This window comes from Zootoca vivipara, chromosome 11 (assembly GCF_965207765.1).
Source record: "Zootoca vivipara chromosome 11, rZooViv2.hap1.1, whole genome shotgun sequence".
Taxonomy (NCBI): Eukaryota; Metazoa; Chordata; class Lepidosauria; order Squamata; family Lacertidae; genus Zootoca; species Zootoca vivipara.
In genome coordinates, this window is record NC_142594.1 from 30,548,468 (window position 1) to 30,561,042 (window position 12,575).

Here is a 12,575-nt window from a genome sequence, read left to right on the forward strand (position 1 = left end):
TCTTTCCCTCCATTTGGGGGCCTGCTTTTTTATTTTTTTATTTACCTCAGACACACACACTGCCTCTTTTTCTCTCGCACCCTCCCCCGTCTCTCTCTCTCCCCCGTCTCTCTCTCTCTCTCTCTCTCTCTCTCTCTCTCTCTCTCTCTCTCTCTCTCCCCCCCCCCCCCCGGTTGGGGTTTGTTATTAGGTTTTTGGCTTGGTAATTTCTTTCCCCCTCATTAAGGGGAAAAAACCTTGAGGGAGTTTAAGGCAAAGGCAGAGAGAGAGATAACCCCCTTTCTCTTTAAGGTGGATTCTCTTTCATAAAGTTGTGCTTCTGCTTTTCGACTTGAGGCAGCAGGGGGAGGGGAAGGCGCACGACAACACACAACAACAGCGGGAGCGGGAAGAGTGGGTGGGGGGAGGTGGAAAGAGAGAAAACGCCACAAGTCGAATGGTTGGTCTCCAAAGGGCAGCGCCTCCCCATTGGTCACTCCGCCCGTGACGTCACCCAGCCCGGGCACTTCTACTGGCGTCAGCGCGAGCCCACCTTCTGCACAACTTCAGAGCTCGCAGCGAGCGAGAAGCAGCCAGCTAGGCAGGCAGGCGCTTGGGGTGCATATGTGTGTGTGTGCGCGCGCGCGCGCGTTTTGCGGTGCATACAACCATAACAAAGCTGCGCTCCGAAGTAGCACCCTCGTTTTTACAAAGCCAAGCAGCCTTCCAATGAGCTATGGGTTTTTTTCCCAATTAAAAAGAAGAATGTGCATTTATTTTCCATACTGGCGTTGCATCGCAGGCTATCGCTGCCTCGCACGTGTCCGTTAGGATTCACAACAACACTGTCCAGCCTTGGCATTCAGAGCCAAAGCGGTGCCGAGTAATGAACTGTAAATTATGGTCTAGAATCCTGGATGGTAACTCAGAGTTCTTCTGGACAAAATTAGCAGGGTTCCTTCCTGAGGTATTTTCCTGATGATGCAATGTGCCCAGGGGAAGGATTCATTTAAAACACACAAACACCCCCTCCGCGCGCGCGCGCGCGCGAACTCGGTTGTCTGAGCGCTGTCCTTGAATCAGTACAGTAGTGTCTGCTTTTTAAGCATCCTGCTCCGAGGGCGAATCCTCAGAGATCTGTCAGTAATACATTTCCCCCCCTATTGAAAACAGAAGCTCCTGTAATGCTTTCAAATATATGCAAATGAGACATGCGGTTAGTGGTTTGGCAAATCTTGATTGCAATATAAACCACCCGAGGAAAAGTGCCTTCACCCTAAATTTGCCTTTCGATTACAATTCCAGTTGATTTTATTTTATTGTCAACATTGTTAATGATAAAAATAGAGTCGCTTCGCAGTTATTTTTCCTTTCCGAAAGGAGGCAATTAGACTTCTAATCAGGAATACACAAAAAGGAAAGAGAGAAAAATCTCCCATGATTAACTGCACTACTTTGTTCAAATTGCAGCTATAAAATTCAGAACAATTTGCCTGTAATGATTATGGACTGGGTTTATTTTGGGAGGTGGAATAAAAGTGGATATAGCATAAATTATCCTCTAATTATACACCAGTGTCGCCTCAATTATCCTCTTATCAAAATGGTTGTCTAACTGCCGCATTTAGTTTCAATTCTCTCCCATTTTTTTCTATAAAAAGAACCTCATACCTTGTTATTATTAATCCATTTATTATTTGCTAGGGGATTTATAGCAGAACATCCAGGTGGTATCGCCACATCTCTCGCAAAGATGGACTGGGGAAAGACATTAAGTTGGAACCAACACGCCAGCGGATCTATCGCTTTCTCGTTTTAGGGGACAAGTCAGCCTGTGTTTTCTTTTTATAGACAAAAAAAATCTGGCGTCCACTAAGCAGAGAAACATTAGGATCTTTGGAGATTTACGGAAGAGGAGTCAGGTAGGAGGGAAAAACCAGACCGCTTTCAAGGTTGGGGGAGAGAAGAAGCTAGAGAAAGTTGGAGAGGCTGATAAACCTGCTGGCTTTCCGTGCATCGGCAACTTTTCTCCTGGAGGAGGGGGAAAGTTTATCCAGACCAAGGATAAAATGTGAGATGACATTGTTACGAGATTTGTTTGTTGCAGATCTGGCAAGTATTTATTTTTTTAAAATAAGGCCTGGCATTAAGAAGGATCAAGAAGAGGTTCTCTCTCTCTCTCGCTCTCTGTCTGTCTCTCTGTCTTTCCCCCGCCTTCCTTCTCGCCAGGTCACGACAAACCTTAAGCAAATAGTTGGCTCTTAAGAATCCCACGGATCTTGCCATTTTGCCCGTTGCGTTTTACGTTCAGAAGGTTTGGTTGCGCTTTGAGATGGGTAAGGCAGAGAAATCACCGCTCTGTTCTTGGGTAACTTGTTCACGGGACAGGGAGTGGGGGGGGGAGTGCGTGCCTCTTTCAGAGATGATGTGCTGGTTTCCCCCTCCCCCCATTTTTCTCGGCGTTTAACTCCTGGAGTCTCTGGAGTCGGTTCAGTAACTTTGAATGCAGCTCTAAGTGTCTTGCCTTGTTCACGGAGTTCTTAACAAGAGTTATACTCCGACACTCGAATAGGGTAACTCGAGACGGGCATTTACAAATCTCCAATGCCTTTTAAAAAAATAAAATAAAAAATGTTCCTAGTCCTATGGAAGAACTGGGGTGGTGGTGGGGAAAGAGTGGTTATGGAGTGGCGCGATTATTAATATTTAAGCGAGTTGAGCGAAGGTCCAACTAGCGTTCTCCTGCCAGTTTTCTGAGAGACTTTCTTCTTAGGGTGTAACTAACGCGCAGGTAGATTTGGCAGGTTTATTGCTTTATACCCTCCAGCTTCTTGTTAACAACCGTCGGGGAAGCGGTTTTCTGCAGGTGCCAAGAACAGTCGCGTTTCTCTTTTGCTTTTCGGAAAACACTGGAGAGTGGAGAGAGTTAGGAAGAGAGTGGAGAGGGTTAGGAAGAGTTTCTGTTGGTGTTATTTATTTCTCTCTCTCTCTCTCTCTCTGAAAAGCTCTGCCCGGTGCATTTCTAGGACTGCAATTCCTATGCTCGCTTACCTGAGGGTAAGTCCGCATTTGAACTCACTGGCAATGAATTCGGAGTGAACATGCACAGGATCCGTCTGTGGCTACGTATATATGTGTTTGTGTCCTGCCACACGAACCTTTGTTAAAGCAGGTGATATGAGAGCGAAATCGTCAAGCGGTTTTATTTCCAAGGAAATAAAATCAGGAGAGAAACGCGCGCGCGTGGAGCGGGGCGGGGGAAGAGGCTGCGAGTTCCATAAGCGGCTCACCAGGCAAATATGTTGGTGGGTAAACTGCCCCCCCCTTTCTTTGCGAGTTTGTGATATCCAAGGGAACGAATCCCTATATAGAAATGTGTATAGAATTATCGTTTGTATCAATCTATTCACTCGCCTCTTTTGAATGGGGACCTTTCTGTATTTGTTCTAAAATGCTCGGCGAGGTGTATATCCTTTATCTGTTCTGTTCCATCACTGACGTAATAGACACATACACGCGCTATGCACACACATACACATAGTAAGGTGATCTCTTTTATTGGTCTATATCTGTTGATATAGAAATACGCCAACTTCTAAGGTACACACGAGGCGGAAGAACTCGGTGCAGCTCGAAAGCTTGCATACCCACCCACCTGCGGTGGAATTGCCCCAAATACAAGATAACATTCTACCTATGTTGCCATCCCTGTTCTGGCACCCACACTACAGCAACTAGGTGTCCAGGCATGGTTGTGATCACGAATCTCTTAAGTCAAAGCAGACCAGTTGCTATTATTTTGGCTCTGTTGATGCTTTCGGTTCTCTTGTTAACATACGCGGCTATAGGCAAACACAACTCTTGGCAAAATCTGCATGGTGATTTTTAATACATCCGCACAGGTGGCGCCGACCTCTCTTTAATGTGTCTAGGATGGATGGATCAATGGCAGCGACAAACTCCCCGAACGATTTTTCTCACCAGGGTTTTCCTCTCGCCACCCCTAACTGGTTGAACTCCCTGGGTCTTATCCTGGCAATTGCTCCATTATCCAAATCCACCAGGCTGGCGGTGACTTTCTGAAGCTCCCATTGGCTGGTGTGAATGGCTCTTGACTTCGAGGAGCCTCGCTGCTGCTCGTAAATATTTATTGTTTTCAGGATCTTGTTGGGAAAGAGCCTCTCACATCTTTAGGAAGCGGCGCTTGGGGGACACAGCTAAAATGTGCCTCCTGCCTGTTTCGAACTTCAATTTCGCAAGCCTGCGAGGGAGATCTCCTGCTGCTGAATCCCCCCCCCCCAGCCACCCTTGGATCGATCCCTTAGTCCCCAGTTCTCCAGCGGAGAAGGAAGGGCGAGGCCTACCCCGGAGGGATACCTGGTTCAACCTCTCATTACCTTCCAGGGAGGGTGCGGAGGAAGCCCCTGGGGAATCTGAAGGCGAGGTCGTTCTCGGGGAGAAGTGGCGGTAGGTGGAGCTGTCCTCGCTGGTCCCGAAGCGGAGGAACCCCGGGCCTAGCCGTGGAGGTGGGTGTGAAGTAGTGACAGCGGGGTGGGTGGGTGGTTAGGTAGGGTTTCCTCCCCCTCCCCTCCTTCTACACCCACATGGAAAAAATGCGATTTTTTTTTCCACAAAAGACGCACGCTGTGCATTTATGGCCTATACAGAAAGCACCGTTTCGCTGCTACTTCCCATCCCCTCCTCCCCACACCCCCTTCCTTAATTTCCCTCTTTCTGTTTTAGTCAGATCCGAAGGGAAACGTTTCGTTTTAGCAGGCCAGAATGTAAAGGGCCCAGAAGGGTAATCCGAAGCCAAGAGGTTCTCTGTCTTCCCCACCTCAAATCCGGATTTAGTATGAGATAGCCTACTCAAGCTTCATTGGAAGTAAGCGCCTCCTAAATAAATAAGGGTTTGTTTCCCAATCGAGGCTATGACCCTTTGAAGTCCGGTTACTGGGGGAGGAGCCCCCACCGCGGCGGAGACTTATTTCAGATCCTGTACTTGTTCAGGATATGGCGCCCCACAGGATATGGGTGAGATTGGCCTGTGGCTCTGTTACATTCAGACCCACTGGATGGCATTCAACTAAGTTTTTACTCAGAGTAGACCTACAGAAATTCCTGGACACAACTTAGGCATGTTCACTCACCTCGCTGGGTCTACGCTGAGTAAAACTTAGTTGCACACCACTCGTTAGTTTAAGGGAGTTGGAGAGATAAATCCATTAAGCGAAACTGCACACAGAATAAGCACAGAGATAGTGTACAGTACTATTCTAAACCATTTTCTTTTCTTCTCCGCTCATCCCACCGTTACGAAAAGCTCCTGGCCTTGGTTTCCTCAGCGGCTTTCCTCAGGCCTCATTGCAAGGAAAAGCCTGACTCGGGGAGGGTGTTTGGTTGCTAAGACGAGCTCAGTTACGAGGTTCATTCTAAGGAAATTAGACCTGTATAAGTAGCCTTTGAATCCGCAGGAATAACTTGGTGTTCGTTTACACGGGTCTCGAAATAAATCGCACCGTGTGAGAAAGCCGGCAACTTTCTCTCCCGTGGATTTTTTTTTTTTGGAGGGGTAGTAGCTGTAAGGAACTGAACATGAACTGTCAAAGGCGAGGCCCCCAAACCTGTCAAATATAAGATCTACACACACACAGACACACAGACACACAGACACACAAACCCCTTTGCACATTTGCTTGGAAGGTCTTTCTGGGTTTAAGGACGCAAGAAGATTCCTTAAGTTGGAGAGAGGCTATTAGTCCATTGAGCTCCGCATAGTCTAAGCTGGCAGGCTCTGCGGAGGTTCTAGATGAGAGTCGTTCCCATCCCTACCTGGAGATGCCAGCGGTCGAAGCTGGGACCTTTCTGCGTGCGCAGCGGATGCTCGACGACCGAGCTACAATACAATCCCTTCTCCAAAAGAACCGCGTGGTTGTGAGCAGGAAACTATCTGATTAAAATGGTGTGGCAAAGTTACTTCTACAGGCCTTTCTTGTTTTGTGGAAATTGATTCAACATCTTGGTGGCTCCCCCACCCCCCAAATTGCTTCGCGGTCCTTCAAATGAGATTCCTCTAGAATTAAGATAATGAAGCGGGAGAGGCCGTTTCGTAGGAGTATTCTCCAAACCAGTAGAACCCCGCCTAAAACACATGCACACAAAGGCAGCCGAGGTTTCTTTCTCTCGTCTCTCTGTAACTAACATAGTTGTCCCCCTTTCCCTTGTAGAAAATCCGGAATCAAGGTCGAACGGTGTTTGCTTTGGGTTACGTACCTCCTACTGCAGCCAAATCCTCTGGCTGCCTTATTTTTAAGCAGCCCCGTGCTGGATGCAGCAAGGGGCTTATTAGGACCGCAATCCAAAGCACGCTTTCTCTTCTAGGGTGTAACTCTCATAGGACTTATTTAGGATCGCGCTGCGCGGCTCTTCTCGTGGGTCGCGATGGAACTTTCGCATCAGGTCCAGTACATCGCGAACGCATTTATCTTGGGAGCATCAGTCGGTTTCAAAGAGTGGGACTTCACACACGCACACACCCCAGTGAAAAATGGGAAAGGTCTACATCATGTGCGTCAGACAGATCGAGGGTGTAAAGCTGTTGTGATCCACGCACACTGAGCGCTTTGAAACCAGTGATGGGCCTCCCTTCCTAGCAAACGTTCGCCAAGAATATTTCACCTAGGGTGTATTAAATTAAAGCACACTCAGAGAGGCATATCCCGCTCGCTCCTGATACTGCAAGGAGCTACCGAGAAAAGACTTCTTCCCAAACCCCTAAGAGTGAATTTGTTGGAAGAGAAACAGTATCTTTCGGTCCGTCCCCTCGTCCCCCGCCAGATGCGCGCAGGTTATTGACAGATGCAATCAGTGGATCTTTTAAGTTATTTATTTCTCCTGCGCATAGCATATTTCATACCGGGAGCTTAAGACCCGGTGGATCATGAATCTGAGAAAGATAGAGGGTTGGAAGTATTTGATGACGAAGAAATCGACCTCGATGGCCGCGAAATTTGGAAGTAAATAGATGTCCCGATCTGCAACCCAGGGAAATGAGAGTGTCTTTGAACAGAATCTGCCTGGCAGCCGTCGACCACAAAGCTGTAATTAATGGGTCCCACTGATTCCAATGGAAGGACCTTTCCAAACCAGACTAGCTGCTGATGCAACTCGGACCCGAACGCATTTTTCTAACCCCGGAGCGACCGCTTTGTACTTAGGAAAAGTAGGCGCAGCACCCACTTGCGCACATACTGTCGCGTGTGAACACTCGATAATAGGGACGGCCTGTGTTCCCTTTTCTCCGCCTCCTCCCCTTCCCGAGTTTTTGTTAATAGATACATTCCGAGAATAACAGGAAACGGGGGTCCTATTTTTAGAGTGATTTATGCGGGCTCGGTAGAAAGTCAATCAGACACACTTCCAAAACGCCTGGTAGCATCCACTGGGTTGCTCATATAATTCATTCCACTGCCAAACGCGACATCTTACACGGTATATTTTATTCCTTTGCTTAAAGGGTTTATAGAACAGAGTTTGGGGGGAGGGGGACGCTTGAGCTTATCTCATATAAGGTTTTATTGGGCATGGGGTGGTGGAGGATGAGAAACCCACCAACACGTTCGTCCTGAAATGAATGGAAGCAGCTCCCTTTGCATGCAACTTGATCGCATTATTTTATATTGAATTGTTGTTAGCCGCCCTGGGGACCGATTGTGGAAAGGCAAATAAATAAGCAAATAAATAAATCCCCGCAGCGCGGATGGTGCTCTGCATTCTTTGAGGGCATCTATACATATATTCTTTAAAAAAGTAACAGGGTACTGCAAAAATAATGGAGTCTTGCTCTGCTTCAAATATCCCAAATTTTATTACGATAAAAGCTTTATGGGCTAGCTAGAATAATGCTGATGTGGACATTGGTTCACGGAAGCTTATACTGTAGTTCATGCCAAGAGATATATGGGATAGGGTTTTTTCAGTAATGGCCTCACATCTGGCAGATTATTTCCCGCAAAAAATGTGGCCCCCACATTGTTGTTGGTTTCTATTGATTAATTGCTACTGCCTATTTTCTGAGGGCCTGTGATACGGTTTTTACTGCGACAGCGTTCTGTTAACACAATTTTTTACTCCGCCTTGCAAGGCAATGCGCCCTGAGAGGCGGGTTAGAAAGAACGTTTGCAATATAGAAATCATTTGTTCCTCCTTAACGGTTCCACTAGATTCCTGGTGATGGTGGTGGCTTTTCAGAATCCCGTGCAATTTAGTTCTGTATTTAACTTTTTAGTTCTGGGTGTGTGTGTGTCAATTTAAAACCAAGCAAAATATGTTTGAAAACATTTAAAGGTGTGTGTGTGCGCGCGCGCGCACACACACACACACCAGGAAAGTAGGGGTTGCAGGGCTGCTACCAAAGTCTGGTTCACGAATTCCTAGAAGAACTGCACTGTCTACAATGGATCTATCCAGCCCCTCGTGACAGCCCCCCCCCCAAAAAATCTCGTCTTGAACAAGCAAACAGTTTACTTGAGTATTTGAGCGCTTTGTAAACTGAGCCCGGCTGTATTTGATCGGAATTAAACATGGCTTATGTTGAACGAGACTCGCAATAAACACGGATAGGATTGGGCTGTGAGATAGGAGTCCTTTGCACGCTTACTCATTTGTAAATCCCCTGAGGTTACTTCCAGGTAACAGACTGGCATTCCCAGTGTCTGGAAGAAAGAGAGAAAAGAGGCTTAAACTGCTGTCCTCTATGAACTCATTGGAACTTACTTCTGATTAAGACATGTGTAGGATTGTTAATATATATGCATATATGTGTATATGAATATGTATTTAGGGATATAGAATATACACAGCACACACACGCGCGCACCATGTTAAAATGGGCTCAAAAAGAGAAAATGTTTCTTTTGTTTTCCTTTAAAATAATGAGAGGGGGGAGTGAGGAACTCTCTGCTTTCTGATCTTATTCTGATGTAATCCGTTATATGCGTGAGAGCGCGCGCGCGCGAGAGCGAGAGCGCGAATACATGAAACTGATCCATTTAAGCTGACCCCTAAAGTTTGGCTTGTGTGTACACAGATAACTGATTTCTGTTTTCTCCCTTCCTTCGTTTGATTTACAGCTCGCCCTATGCCACAGGCTCAGAGCAGATAAGATTGTGACACAATGTCTTGTTCTCAAGGGAAAAAACCCCTAAAGAGTCAGACCTCAAACGCAAATGGGCATCACCTAAATCTCTTCAGAATCCACTGAATCTGGAAGAGTCCCAGTCTGAGCTGGAGACAGGCTTGTGGAGAACGGATAATATAAATCAATCCACACACAAAGACGCGATTCCTGGGACATAGCCCACTCTGTAGGTAGGTTGATAGAGAGATAAAGATGGATGGATACTTCTGGGGATATTAACGCATGCGTGGTGTATTTGCTCCGCCATCCTAAGGACGTTCACTCAGAAGTAATTCCTGTAGTACAGTACTCAGTGGAGCTTACTTCATAGTAAGAGTGTTTCCCAGGATACACACTTCTCAGTGTGTAGCAAAACTTGCGCCATCTCATCCATGGGAATAAGTCCCATTTATCCCATCTCAGCAGACCTCTGTAGGATCGCAGTGCACGTGTATAGCTCACTTACTAGGAGCAAGATCACTGAACGTGTGTGTCTTTCTAAACTCGTGCCCACTGCCCAGCTTCTGAGATGCCTCAGAGACATCTCTCTGTCCGGAGAAAAAGCGCTGGAATCGCGAGTCCTTCTGGTGCAATGGTCTAGAACAGTGTTTCCCAACCAGTGTGCCTCCAGATGTTTTGGGACTACAACACCCATCATCCCTAGCTAGCAAGACCAGTGGTCAGGAATGATGGGAGTTGTAGTCCCAAAACATCTGGAGGCACACTGGTTGAGAAACACTGGTCTAGAAAGGCAGCGCTCCCTCTACCAACCTTTAATATCCACCTGAACAAACCACTTTCTTGACATCAGTAGGAAAGAGCTAATTCGGAGCGAATGAGAAGCGCACCTGCCTAAATCCTTCATCATCATCATTATCATCGTCGTAGTTGTTATTATTATTATTTGCCCACCTCCTAAAATTTGACACTATTCTCAAATAAATATAAACATTTGCTTAAAAGTTTTTCTCCTTCCTTCTTCTCTCCCTCTCAGGCTAACCTCCCGCCCCCAAAATCCCCCTCTCTCCATCTGCTGATCACATTTCCAGCGCTTCCCCCAACCCTGTTTACCCCCAAACACATTTGCTCTTCGTCTTCTGCTGGGATGTCATATTGTCATCTCCTTAATAGCGAGCGAGTGGGAAGCAAAGGATCCCACAAAAAGAGGTCACCTCCTCTAGATGAAAGCGAGCTATTTTAAGGAGAAGCCAGGGAGTTAAACGCTGCCAGTCCGAGAATGGATGGAGGGGAGAAGACGCTCTCCACCGCGCGCACTCCCCCCCCCCACCGCGGCACACACTCTTTCTTTCCTCCCCCTCCTCCTCCTTCCTCGCTTTCTGGATTGTAACCCACGAGCATTATAACAGACTGGCAGGCGTCAAGGGCTTTCCATACCGCTAGTGTGAAGGAAGTGGCGGAGGGCGTGCGGGGGGGGGGGGAGAGCAAGCGGAGAAGGTGGGAGAGAGAGAGAGAGAGAGAGAGAGGGTGGGGGGGGGGGAAGAGAGGAAAGCCTACACAGATGGATCACACACGCAGCGTTTGCTGCACAGCATCCTGGGTCAAAATAATGGAAGGCAGACGGGAACGATCCACAGAGACCCAGCCACTGTCTCTTGTACAGATTTGTCCTGTAATTTAAACCGGATCCTTCTTCCAGATGGGTTCAATGTGTGCTGCTGGGGAGGCGATCGAGCGCTTTCAAAGCCCTGCGGGAGAGGAGAGGGGGCGGGGTTAGGAACAATGACTTTCCCTGGGATGGGGGGAGTTAAAGGCGGGTGAAGAACTAAACTGGGTGTGGGATGATCAGGGTGCAGAGTCTTGGGAGTTTAGCAGTAGGTGGTGCCTTGTTTTGATGCGCGTGTTCTGGTGGAATCCGAGGCAGCAGCTTCCCCGTGTGAACGCGTGCTGTCCTCACAACATCTGCCAAGCACGGTGCTGCTGCCCTTTATCTGGATCCTGGAGGCACCTAAGGCCGCCCCCAATCCTCAGCATACTTACTAAGAAATCAGTTGGCCTTATATCCCCCGTTGGAGAGCTGCTTATGATAACAGTCTGCTAAGATCCTCGCTTTCCTTGCTTCTATTTAAACCACCACCACCTTGTCTTAAATTCGAGATACTGTTTCAGAACGGTTTCTTCTGGCTTCAGGGGCAAACGCCTTAAAAGCCGAGCGATTCCTTAACTGGGGACAGTTTGGTACCTTCCAACCTTTGCTCCAAACCTCAATAGTCTCTGGCCGGGGTCCACAACTCCTCCTTCTCCTCCTCCTCCTCCTACTTATGAGGGCCGACTTTCAAGGAGCATGCTCAGGATGTGGTTCAAATCCAGTGCAGTCACACAGCACCCCTTCTCCCTCCGGGGCGTGCACGGACCAGTTTTTCGGCTGCTGCTCTCCAAACATTTTAGCTTCCCCAAGTTACGGATCGCTCCAAGGGCGATGGCTGCTGCTGCACTACTGTTGATAATATTATCTCACTACACCAACTATATATTTTATTCCTGCCTTTAACCTCAGGGATTGTGTGCCTGGTACTCCTCCGTTATGCCCCCACAACAACCCTGTGAGGTGGGTTGGAACCCAGAGGGAGCGTCTGGACCAAGGTCTCCCTCTGATCGTCATGGCTGAGGCCACGTTCGAACTCAGGACTCCGTGGAAATTAAAATCAGGACCGCAGCAGCATTTCAGAGGCCAATTCACAAACGGGACGTTTTCCACGATGATTTATTGGCCCCATTATTCTGGCTATGTCGTACTATTCTCCCTTCTTGATGTGCTTTTACAAATCTTGTCTTATTCCTCTTATTTTATATGGGAGAAGTTCGGCCTGTCTCCAAGTTCAGAATGTGCCAGGGGGATCAGGCGCTTGTGTGGATTCCTGTCTGCCCACAAGTTTGCTTTGGCTTTGCTGAAATGAGAAAGGGAAAGAGGAGAGGAGGAAGTGGAGTGGGGGCGGCGAGGTCGATTCAACCTACAACCCCATCGGAACCTGTGGGGTTTACTTCTGAGGGGGGGGGGAAGACCTCGGATCGAGCGCCCCGGCCCTAGCCGGAGAATTGCGTCCGCGCGCAAAAGCGCAGCAACCAGCATCCGTGGACTTTTCTTTCGTATTTCGTTTTCTAATCCCTTCTAAAGCGGGGCTGCGAGCGAAGGCTGCAATTTCTCAGAGCTGGCTCCTTAAGCAGAGACGCGGCGCTCTCTCGCCTGCATCTCCGATCGAGTTGCAGCCCCGTCCATCAATATTTCAGACGGTCCAGCAGCGAACTCCTCCTCGCTGCAAGGAACCGACACACCGGCCGGATCTTCTCTCCCTCTATATCGAGTATGTCACATCTCCAAGAGCATCGGCGAGAGACAGAGAGCGAGGATCGCCTCGGCAAATGAAGGCAGACACTTTAATTGCATCAAATCATCGCGATG

General features: G+C 48.0%; 1 long non-coding RNA gene across 2 annotated transcripts in view; it reads left to right on the plus strand.

Annotated features, from left to right (window-relative positions):
* LOC132592860 (uncharacterized) overlaps positions 1-12,575 on the plus strand; it is a 63,482-nt gene that overhangs the window by 9,441 nt on the left and 41,466 nt on the right. The gene's annotated exons all lie outside the window — the stretch shown is intronic.